Raw genomic sequence first — 10,558 nt, 5'->3', positions numbered from 1 at the left:
CTTTAGTATACAACATGTAAAAATGACCGGTCAACATGCCATGTCAGCAGTTTGACCAGTCAAAAAATCAAAATTTGACCCATCTAAATAATATTACTTTTATACCCTCTTATTTCCCTTTCCCTTTTCCCTTCCTCTCTCTATCCTATTTCTCTTCATTAACAATATCAATTGTAACAATTAAATCATCTTCATTCTTATCAACCATAATCTTCATTCTTATCAACAATAATCTCCATCATCATCTAATAATCTTTTATTGCAATTATCTTTTTCTTTTTTCTGCCCTCCGTCAACAGCACAAATTCATCACTCCCATTATTTTATTTGCAATTATCTTTTTCTTTGTTCTGCCTCCATCAACAGCACAAATTCATCACTCTCATTCTTTTATTGCAATTATTCTTTTATTTTTTCCTATATAAAGCCATGAATTTTGAATATTTTCTATTCTCTCTGAATATTTCTTCAAAGATGGTAGCGGTACACCAATTGAGGCACCTACTTTCTACTTGCTTCCTCGACTTTGAATCTCTACCTCCGCCATCGTCTAACCTCGGATTCGCCAGGTTTTCCGTCTCTGATAATGCTTAATAATTTAAACCTCCATTGCGTGGAAATATTTCAGGTATTACTTCTCTAAATTGGTTGTTGGAAATTGGATGATTGGTTTTCTAATGGAGTTTGAAATTGCCGATTAAGACCTAATTTTACCGTGATTTAACAGACCCAATATCTAGAATATCGAAGAAGGTGGATAGAAAATATTGGAAGCATAGCATCCGAAAGCGTGGATTGTGAGCTTAGCTTTCTTGAATCTTTCCATCATCACTGCGATTGAAGAATGGTAGTACTGGATTTTGGTTGCAAATTCAAATGTTTTAGATTCTGGTATGGATCCATAACAGTGTTTTAATTGAAAATTGTAAGAGTAAAGAGAGAGTTAGAGAGAAAATTAGAGAGAGAAAGTAGGAGTTGTAGAATTAGTGAGAAATTTAAAGAATACGAAGAAAAAAGAGGATAGGATTATAATTGCACATAAGGTAGGTCTATGTTAAGGAATGAGTTGAAAAAGAGTGACATGGCAGGTTTGACCGGTTTGACCAGTCATTTTAACCGGCCATACACCAAAATGGGAAGTCACTTCTAAGTTCATACATATTAATGAGACAAATTGAAGGTCGTATACCAAAGTGTGAAATGAGGTAAAGGTTGTACACCATTGGTGAAATTTACCCAACTTTGGTCAGCTGATCTGCTTCGTAGTTATCCTCTCTAAGTATGCATTTGATCCCCATTTTTCTCCCTTCTTGCTGTTTAGAAGCCATGAGCTGTTTTTATAAAGCCAAATATCATTATGGGTTATTTGGCCACGTAGCTATTTTAAATTTGGATGATCATTAGCTTTAAATCACTTTTGAGGATTGCTCTGTTCGGTTTTATGATGTTTAGGATTATGATTCCTTGGAGTATAGCTTTATATTCTACTACATTGTTGGAGGTGAAGAATCCCAATGTAGCAGGGTATTGAAACGTGATCATGTCGGGGCCTTTGATGTAAGCTCCAATTCCTACTCCAAGCCTCTCATACGTCTGGCATTGTTGGAACATCTAATTCGGATTTATGGATCTCAATCAGCAAGTTTGCTAGAGATTGGGCTTTAAAGGCCTTCCAAGGCTTAAACTTGACATCAAACTAAGTTAAGCACAATGACCAATCAGCTAGTCTGCTAAATGTCTCCGGACATTAGAGTATATTTCTTAGGGATGTATATGTTTGCACAACTATCGAGTAACTTTAGAACTAGTGACAAAGCTTACACCTTTGTGACCACCCATCATGCCATCTTTTCTAGCTTTTGATATCTTGTTCTATATCCCTTAGCACCCTACTTACATAATACAATGTGATTTGCTTTGTTCCCTATTCTCTTATTAGGACCCAGCTAATAGAATCTTCGGCAACACTTACATAGAGGTAAAGTGTTTCCCCAAGAAGTGTCCGACTCAGAGGTGGAGGTGAAACCAAGAATTATTTTAATTTTATGAAGGACATTTGGCACTCGGCCGTCTAGTTAAAGTCTTTGGCTCCTTTCACGCTTTTATAGAAAGGCATGCATCGTTTGGTTTTTAGACCAAACTAGACTTTGCTCACCCTTACTTTTTAGGTCTAAAGCATGCTCCTCGATGATCTTGATTTTGATGATCATATCGTCAACAAAGCCGGGAGCAATTTATTTACGATAGATTTACATTTTGTCTCTAATAAGGTATTTAAATATTTTGTTTACAAGTCCTTACTCGACCGGTTTACTGCAGACTTTTGCCTGAATAAACTAGTTTCTTTTACTGACTAGGGTTTGGTGCCGTCTTTATCTTTGATGTTTGGTTTCAGAGTTGTTTGCATTTTTTAGAAGAGTTGCTACTAGAGCTGTTCGAGATTTACTTCATCTTAGAAGTTTTGCCTCTTGGCTTTTTTAGTTTTACCTCGTCTTAGAGGGGTCTCTGGTTCAGCTATTTGGGTTTTGCCTCGTCTTAGATGGTTCACTTTTTGGCTTAGTTGAGATTTTTCTCGTCATAAAGGTTCACTGGTAGAGCTGATTAAGGTTTGCCTCGTCTTAGTGGGCTTGCCTCTTATCTGGTTTTTTTGCCTTTTGGCCATAATTTTGTTAGTGGAACAAATGCCTCTTGGAGAGAAAATATTCTTTGTTTAATTATTTAAGACTGTCTATGAGGTAGTCATATAAATTAGTCCTACAGACAGAGTTGTGCACTGATAGGGACGTTTTATCCCTATCTTTTAGGGTGAATTACATTTTATTCTTAAGCTAATGATAACGTTTAATGTATAGATTTCTGCATATTTCAATAAAATCAACGAGGTGTAATAAAATGTGTACTTTTAGTTAAATTCAGTTATTCCAAGCCTCATTTAGTTACAAATAAATAAATCAAGTAATCTCAAGTTTAATGGTTGTATTTTACAGGCTTGAATAACGCACACAGGACACACGAGACAGATGAGAGACACAGAAGCAACGCACCACACACCATATGAAAGGAAGAAAATACTCTTCCAGAGTCTCACTCGGTGTGTCATATGTCTCACTCGGTGTGTTGGTATGAAAGGGGACAATATCAACTAAATTTCGATGGTCAACGAAGATAAACGAGCAAGTTGTTCCCTAGTCAATCTGGCACCTACACATCGTGTCACATGTCTCACACGGCATGCCACACACTGGCACGAGCTCTTCACTTGGCACACGAGGACCAAAATACACCTACATCTAGCCAGAAGCTCACTCACATACCGCGCCACATTCCACACGCCTTGTGGACCAAAGATGTCCCATACAGTCAACTGATTTAGGTGTGTGAAAGCTGACATTACAGAGAAAAATGAACTATATGGCGTGCCAAATGTCGCACACGCCGTGTGACCCCTAATTTCAGCATGTGAATGATCAAAAGGCCATTGTAAATTCCCCGAGCTTGATTTTTGTATAAATAGGAGTGTTTGGCACTTAAATAAGCATTCAGTTTATGTGTAATAAAATCCTTACACCTTAAGAGCTTGTTGTAATTCTCTCGTTACTCAAACGAAGTTACATTCCATCCACATTACCCAAGCTCAAGAGTTCCACCTCCGAATCCAAAGCGACGGCTTTGAGTCCGGTTAGCTAATGGCTGATTCTTTTTTTCCTTTTTCCTTGTTAACTAGTTTGTACTATTCCTATGTGCTAGATTCGGTTGTATTCTGTATTTATGCTTTACACAGTAATAATATATGATTATGATTTTCAGTTTCACTATACTTGTTAATTTTTATTCCTTGCTTTGAGTCTTAATTGATTATTGTGTAGGTTGATTACAAACTCTGAAATCCATTAGGATTCACATAGCTGTTTTTTTTACCGGAATTGACTACCCGGAAACCATAGGAATTGATGAGCCACGGAACTTACATGCCTTATTTTCTCAACCTAAGAATTAGAGTCGCCTTAAGAGGGCACGACCTAAGTACTTCACGGAGTTGGCCGGTTTACATATAATCGTCTTTCCGAGAGTAAATTATTACTCATATATGTTCTAAAATAGTCTATCGCATGTTGTAGCGTAACGCCATCTGTATCATCCCATAAGGGTCTCAAATGCATAAAAACTGTCTCACCTTGAATTTATAATTGTCACCAAAATATTCACCACATAGATAACATATAGAACCGAGTAGTTTAATACTTGTGGGTATAAATCTTGTGGATTTGATACCTGGACTTAATCAGGTTTATTACTTAATAACGACGGGGTACACTTATCCCTTAGTTGATGTTGGAGTAGGAATCACCTCGAGTGCATCACTACTCCTTGACTCATCATGCACATCCCATTTGTGGCTAGCCATCCCTTCCCTTAGCCTATAAATAGGTGGGTGGTGGACAAGGAAAGCTCACACCTTCCTCCTCCATCTCTCTACATTTCCTCTCTCTAGGAAATTGCTTTTCAAGCTTTCATTTTGATTTCATTTTTTATTTCGGTTTTTGCTTTTCGTTTTTATTTCTTTCTTATGAATTCGAAGGATTCCAAATTCAAAAGTTTTAGCAAGAATATGAGGATTTTAAAAGATAAAGTGTTATACCTTAGGGACTTCTCTTATTGTAAGTATGAAATATACTTTAGGGAGATTGAGGATGACGACATAGCCTCGTGTCCATTTGATACGGGCGTTTACATCTTTGAGATGGATGTACAAACATTTTTTATATATGTGCTTCGACTATTATTTCCTCTTCCAACAAGGGTTGCTGACCAGTATCTGTAACTGGTCAGAGGTGGAAATTCCCCACATCGCACGTCACATGGTAATGAGTTGGTCTACTTGTTCGAGTAAAAACCAAACTCTCTATGGCAATGTGCAGATTGATGAGTTGCTTCTAGAGAAAACCACAACTGATACACATGTTTATGAATGAATGAATGAAAGGAATAATGATGGAAAGCTTGTATGGGAGTCATACAAAGGCTTGAGTAAAGAGAAAAGGAATTTATTGGAGAAGGCTCTTGAGGAGGAGACCGTTAGCGAAACAAATAGTATTGTCTTTGAGATAGGTTTCGGGTCAGAAGCACTCTTATAAATCACATTCTTCCATTGATGGACCATTATATCTGATTTTTCAAATACTTGTATTATTCACGTCTTGTAATAGCTTACTTGTATTTACAACTTTGACTTAATACAAATTCACTTTATTATTTTTCTTTTTTTTTTGCCATACACTTTGCTTGGACCAACCTTTCGGGTTTTCAATTCAATAGGCTACTCAACTTTTGCCTGAGTCATCCTTTCTGGTTTTCAACTTAGTGAACCTTTGTGACAATTTCCTAGTTATCTTCTGTTGGGTTACTATCTTCTAGAGTTCCTCCATATACCTAATTTTCCTCTAGTTTTTCTTTTTCCATTGGGTTCACCCTTATCATCTTTTTACTGGGTTATTATCTTCTTGAGTCCTTCCTTATTATTTGCTCTAAGTTGAATCTTCTCTCATCATTTGAAACTTCCTCTTCCTTCGGTTTAAGTCTTGCTTGTCTTTTCTTAAGTTTGCTTTAAAGCTCTTTTATCCTCCTATTGTGCATCTTTCTTTACCGTTTAAAATCTCTTTTCCTCTAATTTGAGGGCTTATTCCTATCTTTTCAAAGCTTTATTAACTTTGGTTGAGTTCCCCTCCCATCTTCTAAAGTGCTTCTAGTTGTGGGTTTCTTAATCTTTCTTGGGTTCTCTTTTCGAATCGTTCTCTCCTAGGTTTTACTTTAGTATGAGCTTTACTGAAGAAGATCCTTCTTCTTCCCCTTTTTCGGAAGAAAATGAGGATCCAGACAAAATCAATGAAACGAAAGAGACCCAAGTAAATGGAAAGGAAAAAACAAGGGATGGATTCCATTTTCATTTTAAAGAGACATGCTTTAAAAACAATGGATGAATTCCATTTTCACTTCAAATGGATTATTTCTGTTAAGAATCTTGGAAACCTAAGGAAGTAAGAAATCCTTAAAATTTTATAAATCCCTACTAGTTTTCAAAATTGAGCATATGGCATAAATGTTTGACTATTCAATAATGTGCGCGTAAAGTAGAATGTATGAAATCGATGATTCTGCCTATTCATTAGAGGAACATTGACAGAGTAACTTCAATACTTGAGGGCAAGCATTGCTCATGGGATTTTGATGCTAGTCAAATTGTGCTTATAAAAGAGTCAAAACAGCATGTGCTTAATAGCTTATTGGACTAAATGATTTGAAATTACGGGCTTATTATGTTTATGTTACTTTTTGCAGACCCTTGTATGATGAATGCTATATTCACCAAGAAGGAGAGTTTTTCGGTATAACAGATGGCCATGGTACGGAGGAAATGCACAGAGGGGGACAAGAGACAAAAGTAATGATGTAATAGGAGAGGTGGCACACTCTTACTGGTGCCACCTAGAGAACAATTTCTGTTAATATTTTGTGTGCAGTGGTTTTTAGGCTGCTTGTTTATTTTCTGTTAAGTACAATAATACCATTTGCTTAACGACGAAGGTAATTTTGGCATGCTAAGGAGGAGGCTATTTAAAGGCGTCTTTTGCCTTTTAGGTCATATACGTTCTATGCACCTCCCTAATTTTGAAAAAAATATAATATTATGCAATTTCTATTTCTATCTTCCTTATTGGAGCTATTAAGCTATGTTATTACTATTTCGTTATGAAGCTATGAGATCTACTTGTTCTTCAAGATCTTTGTATCATGAAGAGAGAGTAGATCTTATTGCATGGGATAGACACTCGTGGTAGGGAAAGGTAACCATTATATTCAACAAAGGGCACTTATCTTAAGAAGTAATCTTAGGTTCTGAATATCATTTATATTGATTGGCTATTAATATTACAAGTTTTTTAGGTATTACTTCAAGAGAAGAATAATAACCCATTTAAAACTAAGCCTGAGATGTTAATCTGCAAGCTAAATAGATAATGAGTAGAATAAGAGATTGTTTACTTGTTGATTCATTGTGTTGATCTAAATGGCTAAATATTAGAGTGCATAGAGATATGGCTTTGCTATAGTATTAATGTTCTTCGACCATAGAGATGTGGGAAGAATTCATTTCTAAATATCTTGCTTGCGTGCCTAAAGTACCCAGTTGAATACATATGTTGCCATGTTCCCTAATAGTATTGTATATCCCCTGTGTTCTACCACACTAGTCATTATCTCATCTATTTTGTTTATTATTTTGTGTGTTTATTACTATTTTCCTTATTTAAACTATTTTTCACAAATCAAACTCTCAACAATATTACCTGTTTACTACACTCTTTCACATGTAACCAAATATAGTGTTGATTACCCCATTTAACTCTCTATGGATCGATACTTGAATACCATTTTATACTGTAATTGATGATCATGCATTATAATAATATTATCTTGTGCTAAAACACGCATCACTGATACATATGGGAATTTATTAGGGCATTGGCAGTGAAATGATACCTATGGGGGATTTTTTAAGGGATGAAATGGTATGGAGGGTTGGTGTATGTGGTAGTTATGCTTGGATGGTAGGATTTACTTAAGGTGGCACAATGAAATTGAGATTTGTGGATGATACTTTGAGTTTTATGGATGGTGCAAAGATATATATATGGGTTATATGGATGGTGGGATGGTATATCAGGGTACATGGATGGTAGAATGATATATATATATGGGATCATTAAAGTGATGAAATGGTATTGATGGCTTTATTTAAATTGGGAATTTAGGGGTGTATGTTGCATGATTGAGATTTATTCGAGGTGAAGATATATATTAGGTTTTATTTGAATTAGGGTGTGAGTATTGAAATGATATGCAAGGATTTATTTGTGGGGATCTGGATGGGTGATGGAAAGATACATAGAGATTTTTATTTGAATTGGGGTATGATGATTTATTTAAGGTGGTGAGGTGATGAAACAATATGAGGGATTTTTGTTGATGGTGAAAACTAGAATTGAATGATGGAACGACGTATGGAGTACACCTATAAGTTTTAACATTATGAGAAAAGACTCGGGAATTGATAAGCCTTGCGTATGGGAGAATGTCGAAAAGGGGACACAGACAAAATAACTCATGTATTATGCATATGGCTACAACTCAAAGGGATAGAATGAAAATACATATACATATGGATCCTATTCTACATGAATGCATCTCATAGAAGAGAAAAAGTCAAACGAGGATTCACAATAGTTATTAGCACAACACACGTAAAATGTATGCACTCCATTTTAACCTTATTCCTCCACCTGGTCAAAGACTTCTTTCCTAGGTAATTGGTTAATTTATCATCAACATAGGATGACAAAGATGTCTATCAGGTTTACTTAAAATGCAAAGTTTTGGTATCCTTACTACGGATGCCTCATGAGTTGAAGACCGGCTGGTTTGGGTTTACACCAAGGCTCCATAGTTGAATATACCTATGTCTCCTCACTCAAGGTGAGTAAGCGGTACTAGGCTATGAGTGATATACACGCACCTACACCCATGTCTCGGGGAGGATACAGAATGCAACTACGTGCACATCGGGCCTGAAAAGGGGCCAGAGGTGCTTCATGTGAAGTGTAATGAATGCAGATATGTAAAACCATTTAAAAACTTTAGTGTTTTAACATTTAGCTACTTTTGTTGTTGTCCAAGTATTAAACACACAAAATTTTAGCTAAGTAGATAATTAAAGAAACAATGGATTCATATTCTCAAAGCTTTCTTAGGCTGCTCGGTACTTAGTGTGATAGGATCACCGTTCTTAAGACCACTAAAAATGCCAAGATATACTTCTAGGAAATTAAATCTTACTTTTAGAAACTCCCTCATGAAACTGAGTACTCAGTGTGTGGTACTTTTTCCTCGAAGGTTCTTCGGGTATTGCAAAAGTATTTGTTGATTTGTTTCTTTCACTAACTAGTTTAGCCAAATTTTATGTATTCAATTCCCGAGCGGAGTCGCCACTATGAGGTTCTAGACGCTCAGGGGGTCACCACCTACGAGTATTCGTGGTTTTCATGTTGTTGCTTTTTATGGACTTCCTTCGATGTTACTTTCGAGGGATAAAGATTAGGCATCATGTAAATATCATTTAATTTTTAGGGGAGCCCGTGGAGAATTGGATTACGTAGTTCAATACTATTGAATACTTTCAAACTCTTAGTTTCAAAAAGACAAAGTTGTCACTCAGTTCTAGCCAACCGGAAAAATCGGTAAAGTCGGTATAGAAGGAAACCCCTACATCTTAGAGACTAGGTTCATGGATAATCACTTAATTTCTAATTTGTAAATGCATTTAAATTTTAGAGCATGGTCTCCTATATTTCTAAGTGATTTACAGTTATATATGTCTATATGTTAATATAAACATACTTACAAAATTATCTAAGATATCATAAACTAGGGGTACACGTGGTCGGTTAACCAGTCCATTAAGGTTAATTCGGTCGGTTAACCATTTAATCGGTTTTTTAAAAATACTAACCGTACACTAGTCCATTAAATTCGGTTAACCACTAATCGGTTAACCAATTATTTCAGTCGGTTAACCTTTTATTTCGGTTTCTAACCATTAGTAAATAAAAATAAAAATAATAAAAGAATTCTAATTTTTATTGTGAGAGAGACGGCGGGTCAATGGCGAGTTGAAGCGATTAACTGCGAAGAGGGAGATGTACGTGCATTATGATCCATCAGTTTTGATTCCGTTAAATTGTTTAGTCCCTATATCAAATCTCCGTCTGAAAATGTGTTAAAGAACAATTAAACAGATAAAAAATGCAAAATGTCCCCAATAAAACTTCTGGCTATAAAGTTTTGGAAAATAAGTAGTAAAATTTTATCTTTGTTTTTACATCCAAATACATAAAAGAAAAAAAAAACCCGCATAAACTGAAATTAGAGAGACAGTGAGAGTTATTTATATATTTTCATCTTATTTGATGTTAATATTTGATAGAAGGACTAAATCATTAAAAGTAAAAAAAATTTAGAGACCTTATAATTAAATAGTTGATTAATTAATGAGTTATTAAAAACTATAGGGACTAAATAATTGTTTACCCATATAAATAATTTTTTTATATTTTTTTAATATTTAATTGGGATTCGATCGGTTTCGGTTAACCACTGTTTTTGGAATAAAGAAACCGTAACCATTAACCATTATTTTTAAAATTAAAAACCGTACACTAGTCCATCGATTTCGGTTAACCTTATTTTCGGTTTGGTTTCGGTTTGGTTTTTCGGTTTTCCGGGTTTTTGTGTGCACTCCTATCATAAACAGTTTAATTGAAAATAATTAGAAGGGTTTTATCGAAGTAGTTCTTTTGTTAAAACATGGTTTTATAAAAGAAAATAAACTTTAGGGACCAAAATCATAATTTTTAATTGAGTAAAAGTGAAGATTAAGTTCTTTTTAGGTTTTAAATGGAATTATAAACGTTTGTGACAAGAAATAAAAGTTTTGGATTAAAAA

At 35.2% G+C, this 10,558-nt stretch overlaps 1 long non-coding RNA gene across 2 annotated transcripts; it reads left to right on the top strand.

Annotated features, from left to right (window-relative positions):
- The first annotated feature begins 305 nt into the window (after positions 1-305).
- LOC136203728 (uncharacterized) lies at positions 306-3,638 on the top strand. 2 transcript variants are annotated; one of them, XR_010674958.1, is made up of 3 exons: positions 306-628; positions 728-847; positions 2,988-3,638. It is a non-coding gene; the product is annotated as an uncharacterized lncRNA (long non-coding RNA). The 2 variants fall into 2 exon arrangements; XR_010674959.1 differs by having other exon boundaries at positions 728-891.
- Positions 3,639-10,558: the final 6,920 nt, after the last annotated feature.

The sequence above is a fragment of the Euphorbia lathyris genome, chromosome 8 (genome assembly GCF_963576675.1).
Source record: "Euphorbia lathyris chromosome 8, ddEupLath1.1, whole genome shotgun sequence".
NCBI classification, from domain to species: domain Eukaryota; kingdom Viridiplantae; phylum Streptophyta; class Magnoliopsida; order Malpighiales; family Euphorbiaceae; genus Euphorbia; species Euphorbia lathyris.
This window is presented reverse-complemented; position numbering and strand designations above follow the sequence as displayed.